We start from the raw sequence: 14,945 nt of genomic DNA, 5'->3' as shown, positions 1-14,945 counted from the left end.
AACAGTAGTCTTATAAAAATCTTTCTGTGCTAAACAAGATACAGAAATTAAATTTCTGCTAGCAATAGGTAACAATCCCTAAGTATCCTGAGCATTTCTGACATACCTTCTGAAGGTCTGTCACCCTTCATATTCTTTATGCTTCCCATGTATGTAGGACAGTTCCTCTTCCAATGGCCGTCCATTATGCAATGGAAACACTTTTCCTTGCAATTGACCTTTTTTCTTGGAACTTCCTTACTTGGCTTCTTGTCCTTTTTCTGCTTCTTTGCAGGCTTCTTTTTTTTCCAAATAGACTCTCTCTTGGAAGTAGAAACCAACTCGACAGCAAGAACGATGCCCCTTGAACTCTTCAAGGTCCCTAAGGTAGTTACCAATTTATTTAACAATTCTGTTTTGGTGCATACAATCTTGTTCATATGGTAGTCTACTATAAACTGTTCATATAAATCTAGAAGGGATTGTAGGATCAGATCTATTTGCAATTCCTTATACATGGTCATATCGAGCTTCTCAAGCTCCTCTAGGTCTTTGATCATAGTCAAACAGTGATCGTGGACAGACTGCCCCTCACGCATCTTTGCCTTGAAGAGCCTCTTGGACACTTCAAAACATGCTGCGCGACTCTGATCACCATACAACTCTTGTAGGTAATTTAATATGTCCCTGGCAGTCTCATGTTCTCATGCTGGCATTGTAATTCATTGGACATACATGCCATTGTGCAGCACCTAACTTTATTGTCATTGTTCGTCCACTTAACATGCATCTTACGCTAATCAGTGATCGGACAGATTGGTAACACGGAGATTCTATGGTCTAGCACATACCCTAATTTCTCACAATTCAAAACTGTTTTGAAATTTGCTGAGCCAGTCTTTATAATTGGGTTTGGTCAAACGGTTGTTCTATAGGATATGAGTTAAAAGTCTAGAAGCTGACTTTATAATCCTCAGAGAGTAAGGATTCTAGTTAGAATTTTGTACTTGATCCTAATTTATTCTAGGGTCTTTTAGAACAAATGTACCTCCCACTATTTTCTCGAATTCCTCACACTCCTCTGGTAGGAAAACGAAAAACCTACACGACTAGGGTTTCTAGTGGGTACTGCGGTCCCACCGATTTACATGCCACCTCACCTAACAGTTATTGGTGACACATAAATGGATGAGTGTACAACTCTTGTACAATGCTTCTCAAGCATGTTGCAGTGCTACTTGGTCTCTAAGTCATGAAGACCTCACCTAACAGTTATTGGTCCCATTCCTTAGTTAAGTCAGACCCACCATATAACCGTAGAAATAAAGTCGTCATTGGGTCCTCACCTAACAGTTATTGGTGCCCAACCCCACCTTTACCCCTACAATATCTCATGTCTATAGAGAGGTCCAGCCCCCCGATGCAACTTGCCCACTGTGTCCAGCCGAGACAAGTCAACATCAGAAAGACCTTAGCAGCTCTACTACGGTGGAAGGCCTATGGACTTAATATTGGTTAATCATGTCTTAGTGTTTGCAACTTGAGCTCTTCATAAGAGGTAATCGAACAATTGGCCAGGTAAGCAGGTGGGAGGCTCCCCTTACTCAGAGAGTAAGGTCCTAATTAAGTAACCACCTTTCATGCTTTCTTAGACACCAATTAGATCAAGTAATCTAATATGACTCGCTCATGTTGGTTCACTCTCGACTTGATTGAGGAGGTTTTAGTTTAGGACTCATTTGGATTGGTCTATTAGTTTGCATCATATGTAAATCTATCTACCCCGCATACATTCACATCACATGCAAACGGCACATCGCAGGTAGTTAAAATCGCAGCAATAAATAAAATCTGAATTTTAAATAGGTGATGATCATGGATTCTAATTAGGTCATATTACAAGCACATGCACGTCAGTCGATCAGCTGGTCTTCAACTCTTGAATTGGTCCTAAGCCTCCTTGATTCGATCCTTGATCAACTCTTGATCCAATCGCCATCAACTGCTCAGATTACCGTTCATCTCATGTACTATCTTTGACTGATCGTTGATGTACATTACATCACAGAAATACAACCAGATATAGAAATAAATTACATCCCTTTTAGGAGGCACGCAGGCCCCTCAAAACATCAAATAAGATGCATGCAAGCATCTGAAAATATTACATGACATTACAGATCACATCGCAGGTCTTTACATTTGATACCAAAAGGGTTTGAATCCTATGATCATCACTAAATGCATCTTATGCATAATTTTATCAAATCTGATTTTAATTTTATTATGCAACCATCTGAGATCCAGATCATGCAATACCTTAATTTTAAACATCATAATCACATCATAATTTTAAAACTAACATCGCATGATCGATCTAACAAAATCAGCATGATGAAAATTTCAGCATCACGAAATTTCAGCACGCAGAATTTTTCAGCATGCATAATAATTAAAAAATCAGAACAAATTCATAATCAATTAAATATTATCTTAATTGGATCCCCAAAACTATAGCTCTGATACCACTATTGGATTGCCCCATAGCGGCGCGACGTTCGCGGCGGAATCCGCATGCCGGGCCCGGTGCATCGCATACGCCGGAACAGGATCGGGTAGATTTCAAAATTTTTCTGAATCAAAACGATTCAGAACCCTTTTGAATTAAGATGGGGACTAAACTAAGATCTAATAATTAATTATGAATTGTTAAACTACCAGAAAATCAGAAATATAAAAGTTCAAATGAAGATCTCATCTTCACCTTTGTGCGGGTAGAAGAACACCGCAACCGATGATCGTGGTTTGGTTCCTTGTAGCCGCACAAACGTCCGGCCTCTACAAGTATCCACACGAGGTTGCTGAAGATCAGAGATGGGGCTTCACCGGGGTGCTAGCTCCTTGCAAAAGCCTCTTGGATGTCGAAGAAGAAGGAAGAAGAAATCACAAGGATCCCACCTTGTGCAGCCTTCAAAAGGAAGAAGAAAACCCTTCACTGTTTTGATTCTTTTCTCTCCCTTTTTGCTGATTTAAAAATCCCCAAAAACATAGCCTTGCTGCCCCACGCCGGGGAGAAGAGCTCTGATTTTTCTTGGGGCGTGGGGCTCCCTTTTTATAGGGTTCAAAACCCTATGCGCCAGGAAACCTATTCCTAATAGGTTTCCTGGTGCCTATCTTTATTGGCGGGCCCCTTGATTCTTGGAAAGAATCAAGGGGCGTTGGCTCCCAGCAAAGAAGGAGAGGGGGCCACGCCCCTCCTTGTCCTCTTGGCTGCCCCCTCTTGCCTATTTTGACCCATCAAAATAAGGCATCAAGAGGGAGGCTCCAATAATAGAAAAAAGGCTGATTTGGCAGGATTTTCAAGGACTCGATCTAGCCAACTTTTGACTAGGATTTGAGTCAAATTTCTTTGGGTCAGACCCAACATAATTTGACTCAATTAATCAGCAAATCAAAGACTTAATTATAATCTAATTATAATTATTTAATTCTTCTATTTAACTCACTAACTCTTAGTGGGTTATTTCAAACATCAATCTCATTGACATTGTGATTCCAAATCACAATTCGACAATCCTAATAATCAGAACCCCTAATGTGTGTGACCTCGTAGGTTCTAATCTAACTGGTAATGAGACATATTGAAATCTCTATCTCAATATCACTGAAACACCTTTCAGTGGACTGAAACACTTTCAGTTCTACTCGTCAGGGTTTACCGATCATCAGGTAAATTTCCGTGAGTCCCAACATCCACAAGTGACACCTAGCAGTATGTAGTGGCAACCTAGTAGAATAGAATAATGAACCTCTAGATGCAGTTATCGTTTGATATAGTCCTACTATCGTGGATCCCTACAGGACGGAGGTCATGGATAACTCGTCAAACCCCATCGTCTGTCATATGTCAAGATTTATTCGACTTAAGTTCGAGAGTGGAAAACTCTTTCTCCACTATGCATACTGCCCCAGCCGAGGTCTTACGGACTCAGTCTTATAAATCATATAGGATCTCTCCTTATCTATCAAGGTCAATAGATTCCATATAGGTGCATACCCTACTCCTACAGTGAACCTACTGCAGCCAATCTACACTGCATAGACCCATATGTCTAGAGACCATGTATATGTGCAGTCAAACTACAATAACCTCACTGTGAGTAGCCGAAGCACCGCAGGTCAAAGGATCAGTCACACTACTGCAACATCAAGCAAGTCACTGACGAGTGGATAGACATCCAAGTAACTTCTTGTCTTGGTCACGCTCAGTACCCTTGTTCTCTAACAAGCACCTGCACTATCACTTCAATATCCTTACACTGTGGACTCGAGTCTCGTCCATCCATAAGGAAAGCGATCTGTGCACTGATCTCATCGGATCGATCACCGTCCTCATGATGATCCATTGATCAGGAGCATTTAGAAATTAATCACTAATGACACATGGCTCAAATTTTCAACTCTTGAGAATATGTGTCATCATCTTATTAATTCCTTGGACGATTCGTGGACACATGAGAACATGAATGAAGAGAATGCCCAACTTAATAAATTCATAATAAGGTCAAGTACAAATTTATGTCCCAGAATAAAATAATGCATTAGCCAAATTGGCTTCTAGGGCATACTTCTAACAACATTCGCTTTCCATCGGATGCCATTCGGGTTGTGTAATGCACCTGCGACATTCCAAAGATGCATGCTCAGCATTTTTGAAGATATGAACGAGAAATTTTTAGAAGTGTTTATGGATGATTTCTCTGTTTTTGGTGACTCTTTTGATGATTGCCTGTCACATTTACAAGCAGTCTTAGCTCGATGCATGGAAAAGAATCTGATACTGAATTGGGAGAAATGCCACTTCATAGTGCCAAAGGGAATTGTCCTAGGACATATTGTTTCATCGAAGGGCATGGAAGTTGATAGAGCTAAGATTGGCCTAATCGCCAAGTTACCTGCACCCAAGATGGTTAGAGATGTTAGATCATTTTTGGGTCACGCAGGATTTTAAAGGACAACACAAGGATCATTTTTGGTTATTACCTTTTGAGATCATGTGCGATGCTAGTGACTATGCGATAGGAGCTGTCCTAGGACAACACAAGGATAATAAGCCATATGTCATTTACTATGCAAGCAAAACCTTAAACGATGCTCAAATGAATTACACCACCACCGAGAAGGAATTGCTTGCAGTAGTATTTGCATTAGACAAATTTCGCTCTTATATCCTTGGTGCTCCTATTATTATCTTTACGGATCATGCAGCGCTAAAATATTTGCTAGATAAGAAAGAGGCCAAACCACGCTTAATACGATGGATACTTCTACTCCAAGAATTTGACATCACTATCAAAGATAAAAAGGGAGTAGAGAATGTGGTTGCTGACCATTTATCACGGCTAGTTTTTAATGATTCGGTGCCACAGTTTTCCATCAAGGATTCATTCCCCGAGGAGCAGCTATTTGCACTTTCTACTATGCCATGGTATGCTGATATCGTAAACTTTCTTGTCACGAACCGGATGCCAGAGCATTGGGGATCGAATGATGAGAATAACTTCTTACGTGAAGTAAGGAGTTATTATTATGATGCCCCCTATTTGTTCAAGTATTGCAATGATCAAATCTTTAGAAGATGCATACTGGATCATGAGATGAAAAGTATACTTTCTTTTTGTCATGCCAGTGCTTGTGGAGGTCACTTTGCATCTAAGAAAATGGCACCTAAGGTGTTACAATGTGGTTTTTATTGGCCTACACTATTTAAAGATGCCCACGAGTTCTATAGGACTTGGAACCCATGTCAACGTGTTGGAAGTCTAACTCGTAGGCAAATGATGCCTCTTCAGCCCATTACTGCTATTGAAATTTTTGATATGTGGGGCATCGATTTCATGGGCCCATTCCCACCATCTTTTGGATATGAGTATATTTTGGTTGGTGTTGAGTATGTGTCCAAATGGGTAGAAGCTGTGTCTTGTCGAACAAATGATCACAAACCAATTTTAAAATTTCTTAAAGAAAACATATTTTCTAGGTTTGGGATGCCCAAGGTTATAATTAGTAATGGGGGAAAACATTTTTGTAATAAGCCTTTTGAGATCCTGTTACGAAAGTACGGTATCACTCATAGAATTGCAACTCCTTATCACCCGCAGACTAGTGGCCAAGTAGAGTTAGCCAATCGGGAGATTAAACGAATTTGAGAGAAAACGGTGAATCCATCATGCAAAGACTGGTCTTTAAAACTTTCTGACGCATTGTGGGCTTACCGTACTGCTTATAAAACTATTCTTGGTATGTCCCCGTATCGGCTAGTCTATGGAAAAGCATGTCATCTACCTGTTGAAATAGAGCATAAATCGTATTGGGCCATTAGAAAATTAAACTTTGAACTGTCAGATGCTGGTTTAGCTAGAAAAATACAACTAAGTGAGTTGAATGAAATTCGTCAGGATGCGTATGACAATGCTAGACTTTGTAAAGAACGAATGAAAATTAGGCTTGATAAATCAATTCTAAGAAAATCTTTTGAACCTGCACAAAAAGTTCTTTGTTATGACTCTCGTTTACATCTGTTTCTTGGAAAGTTACGATCAAGATGGACAGGTCCTTTCATTGTAAAAACTGTTTTTCCACATGGGGCAATTGAAATTGAGAATCCACAGGATGGCAAAATTTTTAAGGTAAATGGACACAGATTAAAACCTTTTTTTGAAAATTTTGCAGATGAAGAGGACTCCTTTCTCTTGGAGGAGCCTTCTTATGACTGAGCATGACGGCCAAGGTATGTGTATATTAGTTAGAATTCAATTTTTTCTTTTATTTCTAGTTTTCTTCTTATTTTGTAGGTCTTCTTTTCTAAAAATCAACAGCTCAAGGTATTCTTCTTCTCTCTATTATTTTCTCTATTGTCTCTCATATATAGTTTTCTTGCATTTTTTTACATTGAGGACAATGCAATGTTTAAGTTGGGGGGAGGAAAATATTTTGATCAAAAAAAAATATATTTTTGCATTTGATTTATTCTATTACTTTCTTTTCTGAGCAAATGCACATGTATTTTCATATTGAGTTTGTGCAACTATTAAGGCAAGGAACACATGCATATTATGACTGATCAGAGACCTATTATTATATCCCCACACGTGTACTTAATGACAATAGGAAGGCCTCAGGAGTTCATATTTGTTAATTGCATTTTTGTTACCTTTATTCGTAAAAGAAGTACGAGTATCCTTGTTCGTACCATAAGGTTCATGATTTGGTTTTCACATAAAGATAGAGGTTGAATATCCCAGCTAGATTACTTAGATGCTTTATGATCCAACCTTGGTTGACCTATAGTCATGATGCAGTCACATATATAATAAAAATATCTATTTGGTTCAGTCTATCATCTCTTTTCTTGCAGATATATATATTAAAAAAAAAAATCCTTATGATGACAAGTCTAGCCTCGTGGCGTAGTCTGGTTCGAGTAATTAAGTTCGAGGGGTGTTTCACCTAATGTCTTGAGCCAACTGGATCGGGGGTCATTGGCTGAAAGCTCGTTACATGGACCTTACTAGAGCCTAATGGGGTTGGATAGCTGTAGTCGTCATGGATATTGAAAAAAAATAATAATAATAAATAATAATAAAAAATAAAATAACAATAAGCATGAATGAGTTGGTCAGGCTGAACCTAGTGACATGTGGTAATGACTGGTTTGAATCCATTATGTTGGACCTCTGTGTACCCGGGTTGTTTAGTTGGGATTAATAGCTCTTTCTTTACATGCCAACCATTCTTGACAAATTTAGACAACATGTGATATTCTGAAAATTTGATGGATCAGGTTCTAACAAATTGTAGAAAATACTTGTGAACTTGAGTAGTGCACCTAAAACTTAGGCGGTGCCCTATTGTGGTGGAGGTATTAGTACTCTGAGAAAGTCATGCTATTTTATGCACACTACATTTTCATATTTCTTCGCTTTGACAGTTGCCATGCTTGAAAATATATATCAATTAATTACATGTGTATTAGCTTAAGATTTATTTCATATTTTTATTATTAGAATCTCATGTCATATCATTCATGATGTTTGTGGGTAACATCACTGCAAATCCTCACGAGACAACCCTCGTCCACTAGGGTAACCTAGGGGTTTAACGACTTGTTGCACGTGCTAAGTGCAATCGTGATGCCCTACGAAAGTGGGTACGTATCTTAGTTTTGTGTTTTTAGTTTTAATAAAATGTCATAGGTTAAACCACACCTTTTGCACTCTCAGATTATCATTTGCTCGTTAATTGCAAGAGACTAGCAATAAGCTAGTTGGAGGGTGTGATGAAAGCACAAAAGTGCGATCTACACATCACTTAAATTAGTATTATTGCTAACAAATAATGATAGAAGTGCTGTATTAATATTATATTTTTGTGGGGTGCAGGTGATCGGAAATCAAAGCTAAAATGCACATTGGGTCCAAAAATATGCATCACTGCAGGTGACCAGCCAACTGCATGGGTCGACCCCAGTTGCATACTAGAAGGAGGTCAAGTTCAGCCGTATACTTCGTCGCAGCTTCATTCTTCTGCAAGCCCAAGCATCTATTCCACATGTCCGCCCGCGTGGAAGAAACGAGCATCCTCTTCTTTTCCCCATTTCAAAGGCTTTTGGAGTTCATTCATCCCAGCAGTCACCCCCGCATCATCTGCCGCATCCACGAAGCATCCGAAGCGTCCGAATCCAGTGATCCACCTTCCAAATCTCATCTTCCCCGAGTCCGCTTCTCCTGCGTGCAATCTTCCTGCTCTCAGCATTGGATCTTCCCAGCATCCCGCAGCCGTCCACCTCTTCTTCCGCTTCTCCCACGAGTGATCCTCCACGTCCAGATCTCACGCGTTGGAGCGTCCCAGCCGTCCGTGATGGTTTCGTGCCTCACCGTCCGCGTCTCAGCCCCCAGCAAAGTTCCTTTTCTTCCGCCGATCTCGTCCGCATTCCCAGCTTTCTCCGGTGTTCCCGCGTACAAGATCCAACCATCCCATGCTTCCGAATCGCACGATCTTCAGCCTTCCCCAGATCCCGCAGGCGTCCTTGATCCACCTTCCAGATCTCAGATTCCCGCATCCAAGGCCCTTCTACCAACTCCTCCGCATCTCATCCCAGCAAAGAACCAGCTTTTGAGCCCGTGATTTTAGCATCCGTGATCACGCACCGTCCGCTCATCCCATTGGCCTCACAAGTCACAGCTTCTCCCAGCCGTCTGCGTGCAGCCCATCATCCCCCGATGCATGCGATTGCGATCTTCCGAGTGCGTCCGCAATCTCCCGAGATCCATCCCAGCGTCCGTTTCCACCGCGTGCGAGGAGGGGGGGGAAAGGCTAGCTTGATATACCTCTCGGCTGGGAAGGGTTAAGGGGGAGCTCTCATTTGAAAACAAAGAAAAAAACAGAGGAGGAGAGAAACAGGGGAGGCCCTGTTTCCGAAAATAAAAAGAAAAAAAAAAGGGAACAGGAACAGGGGAGATTTTTCATGTTGATGGCCGGCTAATCCCTTTGGTCTAGGGTTATGGGAGAACCCTTGACTTGTTACTTTCTTGGAGTAAACTCTAAACTATTGTTCTATTCAATTTAGATCTTTTGATATATTTTGGTTTCTTGCTTGCCTATATTGTAGATAGTTCTTTAATGGTTTATATCTATTGATGCATGGATTACTTTATTATTTGATTTGTCGTAGACATAACCGGCACGACGAATGCTTAGAAATTGAGTTCGTGTGTTCAAATAATATATTCCATGATTAGATCTATCCTACATTTGAACTTTTAAATCAGAAACCGTAGAGTTTATTTCTTGGATGCAATATCATCAAGGGAGATTCCAGATCCCCACCATCTTTATTTCATTGTACTTTGTTTATTACTATATTGTTCTCCGATTTTAATTTCTGAAAATCAAAACATCATCTTAGTCCACAAATTTTTTGAATTAATTAATCTAAAATTATATTAAATAATCTAATATATATTTCGTTCCCTGAGGATTCGACCTCGGACTTTCGAGATTTTACTACTTGTACGATTCTCCTATACTTGGGAGATTAGTTTCGCGAAAACATTTTTACGAGTGCGTCATGGAAGATGAATACGGGCGTGAGGGATGATATGTGAATTTTTTTTTTTAGAAAGGTGGTTGTGGTCCACTCGGGTAGGTTGGGAGGGCTTTATTTTGAATCTAAAATAAAGAAAGTTTGGATACGTGGAGAAAATGGGAGAGGCCTCCATTTTACTAAGTTGGAAAGCTTGGTGCACACGAAAAATATGACGTGGAAAAAAGAATGGGTAGCTTCATGCACATGTGGAAGAAAGTAATCCACACATGGAACAGATTGGGACTAATTCGTGAATGGGATCACTCGACCTGCACACATTAGACTAGATCAATATAGAAAATCAATCAAACTTGAATAATTTATCTAAAATAAAATGATGAAGGAAACACATTTTTCTATGTTTAAATCCAAAGTATGTGCATAAAAATAATAATAAGTGCTATGTAAAATAGATTAATTTATACATTATTTAGCACTTATCACAATGTCAGAGTAATCAAACACAATCCAAATTAGAAGCAAATAGATTCAATCAGAGTCATACAATATTCTAAAAATATACATATAACCCATGCATCAAATTCGTAATCATGAATAATTCGATTCGTAAAATATATATAGTTTGCCGATAAATCTAGTAAAGAGGTTACATCACTTACCTTACGAACACGATTCACAACAAATCCAATTAATTCCGCAAATCCCTTGCAAAACCTAATATTGAAAAATCATATTCTTCTTTTAAAATTCATCACAATATATATATACAAAAAAAACTTAAATTTTAATATCCTCCCATGGCTGATCCTACAGTGCCTAGCACCCCGTGTTCGGGTTCATACCCATAAACCACCCCCTCTCTTTATTCATTTATTTATTTTTTCTTTTTTCTTCTTCTTTTTGCTTCTTTTTATTTTCTTTTCCCTTCCCTTTTCGTTTTCTTTTCTTCTCTTCTTTTCCAGAATCTTCACCCGACTTCTTTCTTCCTTCTCCCCTTTCTTTCTTCTTTCTTTTTCTTTTTCCTCCTCTTCTCTTCTCCTGACTTCTTCTCCTCCCCCCCTTTCTTTCTTCTTCTTTCTTCTCCCTTGAAGGGAGGTCAGTGAGCTCGGGAGAGGCCAAGTTGAGGCCGGCGGCACCCGCGGCGGCCGACCCTCTCCTTCTTCCTGCGAAGGAGGCATGCGCATGGGAGAAGAAGAAGGGCCCGTGGCGGTCAGCCTTCTCTTTCTTCCCTCTCTTCTTCTTTCTTTCTTTCTTTTTTTCAAATGGTATAACAAAGAAGTGTAGGGTAGAAACCCTTACCTCAGCCCCGGAGAAGATCCGGCGGCTTTCTTCCTCTTCGGTGGCAGTGGAGGAAAAAGGACCACCCAAGCCACTGCTTTAACGGCTCTTCCTCTCTCTTTTTTTTCGGTGGCAAACGAGGAAGAAGATCACCCAACCAGAAGGGGACTCGGCGTGGTAGCTCTACCTCAGGTGGCCTCATGGAGAGGAGGAAGAAACCCTAAAGAGAAACTAGGAGAGCCGACTTCTTCGGGATGGCTCCCCCAGTTCATTACGCGCCCTCACGTGTGACACACATGAGGCCGGAAACAATGGGGCTGGGCCAGTCAAGTGGACCAGGCCCAGTCCCAGGTCTTATAGATGGATTCGGTTCGCTTAAAGCCATACAATCATCCGGCCTCTACAGGTATCCACACGAGGTTCAGATCGCTCCAAGCACCTTGATCTCATCGGAGTGCTAGCTTTCTTGCAGAGATCGCTTTTGATGGCTGATTTTCTCTCTCTTTCAATCAACTCCTTGATTGCTTTGAGAGGATGAAGGAGGAAGAGGAAGAAGAGGCCGCGCTTCTTCTTTTTTTCTTTTTTTGCTCACGGCTAGAAGAAGAGGAGGAAGAGGGTGGGGCGGCTGAAATCAATGAGTCTCCAATACTTTTAAGCCGTCATGCCTCCCCTCCTTTTATAGGCATCTCATGCTTAGTTTAAACAAGAAAAAAGATTTCAAAAAATCCTTCCTTGATTCATCCCTCCTAATTCTTCCCAACCCATTACTTAGGGATTGAAGAGAATCAAGGAGAGGCAACAGGGCCTCTCCTTGTGCCGTGTGGCAAGCCAGAAGGAGAAAGAGGAGGGGCGGATGCACCTCCCTTGGGCATGAGGAGGCCATGAAGGAAAGGAGGGGCGGACACCCCTCCTTTCTTTTAGCGTGTGACAAGGAGGAGTGGCGGACGCCCCTCCTTGTTTCCTTCTTTGCTTCGCCCGCATGAAGGAAGGGATACTCCATTCCTTTCAGGCCTTGATTTTCTAATCTAATTAGAAAACAGTGATCCCTCTTGATTAATTGAATCCTAATCCAATTAAGACCCAATTTGTTCTTGAAAATCCTCATCCAATTAGGATCCAAATTAGACTTTATGAATTAAATTCCTTATCTAATAAGAAGTTCTAATCAATTAGAACTTTCCATCCTCATCCAATAAGCCTAATTGATTTGGTCCAATTGAATCAAACAAATTGCAATCCAATTGCAAATCCTCCTTCATTAACTCACTAACTCTTAGTGGGTTAAACCAATTATCAATCAAATTGACAATCAAGTTCAATTGCAATTCTAAATTGCAATCCACCTGTCAGAATGATCAAAACTTCTTATGTGTGGGATCCCATAGGTTCTATTCTGTCTGGTAGTGTGATATATTATGATCTCAATCACAATATCATTGAAACTCCTTTCAATGGGTTAAAATAATTTTAACTCTTCTCTTCAGAATTCACTGATCATTAAGTGAATGCTTTCAAGTCTCATAATCACTAGTGATACCTAGCAGCATATAGTGACAACCCAGCAGAACGAAATAGATGAACTTCTAGGTGCAGTTAGCGTATGATATAGTACCTCTATCGTGGATCCCGACAAGATGGAGATTATGGATAACTCGTCAAACCTCATCGTTAGTCATATGTCAAAATTTATTTGACTTAAGTTCGAGATTGAAAAACTTCTTTTCCAAAACTGCCCTGGCCAAGGTCTTTCGAGCTCAATCTCATAAATTACATATAATTTCTCCTAATCTATCAAGGTCGATAGATTCCATCTAGATGCAACCCTAATCCGACAGTAAACCTACTGCTGCCAATCTACACTACAAGGATCCTAATGGATAGGGCTCACGTTCATGTGCTCGTCAAACTATAGCAGCCTCACTGTGAATAGTTGAAGCATCGCAGGTCTAAGTACCAGTCATACAACTACAGCATCAAGTAAATCATTGACGAGTGTATAGATATCTAAGTGATATATTACTTTGGTCACACTCAGTACCCTTGTTCTCTAACAAGCACTGCACAATCACTCTAGTGTCCCCATACTGTGGACTCAAGACTCATCTATCAAAAAAAGTAATTTGTGTACTAATCTCATCGGATCGATCACCGTCCTTCGTGATGATCGATCGATCAAGAGCAATTTAGAAATTAATCACCAATGACACATGTTTTAAATTCTCAACTCTTGAGAATAAGTGTCATCTTATTAATTCCTTGGACAATTCATAGACACATAATAACATGAATGAAAAGACCAGAACAAATACAATGCATCTACCAAATTGGCTTCTGGAGCATACTTCTAATAGATTTGTTAAGATGAAGCTAAAAGGCCAAGCACGTGTGTGGTGGTACAGTGTCGAAGAGAAGCTCCGACGTCTCCGACATCTTCCTATCACCGATTAGGAAGAGATGAAGCTTTGTCTGAAGGAGAAGTTTCTTTCCCTCGACTATGAGGAGACACTCTTTGAAGAGCTTCTGAAACTTTGCCAAGTAAGTTCTTCCGTTGAAGACAATACTGCTCGTTGTAATGAATTGACAATTCACAACAACATATCAGAATCGGAGCGGCAGTCCCTAACTCAGTATCGATCCGGGCTGAGGGATGACATCAGGAGAGAGCTACTGACGGCTCGCATATTCAATTTAAAGGAGGCGTACCAGCTCGCCCTCCTTATAGAATCTCAACTTTGGAATAGGCGCAACATGCAAGGTCCAGTTGCAAAGCGGCTACCCGAACGCAGCAGCGGGCGAGGAACTCCTCTTTCTTGAGGTAATGCCCATCCTTTCATATCTGAAGCCTCTGCTAATCGAGGTATGTATCAGGAGAAAGGTGCCCCACAGAGCCTTGAAAGGGGCAAGGGACCAATGCCCCAATCCATGCCACCAAGGACAAACCTTGCAGAATGTTACAAGTGTGGCGGTAGAGGCCACTTCGCTATTGTTTGCCCCCACCAGAGACCAACGTTTCGCATTGGTTTGTGAGGAGGACGAGATTATGGAGTCCTCTAAAGCCCAACCTCCTTCTCAGCCCGCTGATGAACAAGAAAATGAGAGAGACAATGAACATGAGGATGAAAACCCTTCGGTGGAGTTAGAAGCATCCAAACTTTCCATGTGCGTTGTACGATGCATCTTTACGGGCCGTAAGCAAGAGGAGAATGTGGAAGAAGATTTGAGGCACACCAACATCTTCCACACTCATGTGGAGCACGCCAACAAGTCCCTCAATTTGATCATTGATGGTGGAAGTTGCATGAACATCATCTCCAACGATGTGCTGAAGAAGCTGAAATTGAAACCAATACTGCATCCGAAACCATACCGGGTAAGTTGGATTGAAGATTCCTCTATTCCAGTAAAATATAGATGTCTGATCAGCTTCTCCCTTGGAGAAGGCTTTCGAGATGAAGTATGGTGCGACGTTCTTCCAATGAAGGCGTGCCATCTTCTTCTTGGAAGGTCATGGCTGTACGATCGTAGTGTTATGTATGATAGACGGACCAATTGTTATTCATTGTTTGTTGGCCATAAGAAA

Source organism: Phoenix dactylifera, unplaced genomic scaffold (genome assembly GCF_009389715.1).
Source record: "Phoenix dactylifera cultivar Barhee BC4 unplaced genomic scaffold, palm_55x_up_171113_PBpolish2nd_filt_p 000634F, whole genome shotgun sequence".
Classification (NCBI taxonomy): domain Eukaryota; kingdom Viridiplantae; phylum Streptophyta; class Magnoliopsida; order Arecales; family Arecaceae; genus Phoenix; species Phoenix dactylifera.
Note: the sequence above shows the minus strand (reverse complement) of the source record.